The 701-nt window shown below is 39.2% G+C and overlaps 1 pseudogene; it reads left to right on the top strand.

Moving 5' to 3' along the window:
• Positions 1 to 363: 363 nt before the first annotated feature.
• Positions 364 to 483, top strand: LOC134897877 (5S ribosomal RNA; annotated as a pseudogene).
• Positions 484 to 701: the final 218 nt, after the last annotated feature.

Consider the following 701-nt stretch of genomic DNA (forward strand, 5'->3'; position numbering starts at 1 on the left):
ATCAGGAGCATCAAAAGTAAGCTCGACACCCACCTCATCTATAGACATTTCATCTTGGAACACAACTCAAACCCAGAAGACTTAACCTTTAAAGCGATCGAACACGTACAGATTGGGGAAAGAGGCGGAGATCTGGCGAACAAACTATCTCAAAGAGAAATGTTTTGGATCTACCAGCTTAACACGATGCACCCGGCAGGATTCAATGAGGGTTATGAAATTGCCCCATTTTTATAAGGTTTTTAAAAAAATGTCTCGTTTTATCCTCATTCACTTTAATCACATTGAATGTATATGTGCACCTGAATTCACAGCACAATAAAAATGTTTGACACAAGAATGAGTGTTTTGTTTAAAGCCAATAGATACAGTCATACCACACTGGCTCCACGCCCAAACCCGTCCGATCTTGGAAGCTAAGCAGTGTCGGGATTTAATAGTACCAAGAGGGAGACCACCTGGGAAGCTAAAGTACTGTAAAAAAATAGGTAACAAACACTAATGTGTCAAAATAAGGCCCATGTACACGACACACATGATCACTCAGCTTAGTGGGCACACACTAAGGCATGGACAGGTGCATGCACACATCTGTACAAACTTGATATATATACATAGGATATGTATATGCATATATGTATATATCTGTATATGCACATGTTATCACGTTTTTCATAATTCACTCTAATTCACCCAGTTTT

This window comes from Pseudophryne corroboree, chromosome 3 (assembly GCF_028390025.1).
Source record: "Pseudophryne corroboree isolate aPseCor3 chromosome 3, aPseCor3.hap2, whole genome shotgun sequence".
Taxonomy (NCBI): domain Eukaryota; kingdom Metazoa; phylum Chordata; class Amphibia; order Anura; family Myobatrachidae; genus Pseudophryne; species Pseudophryne corroboree.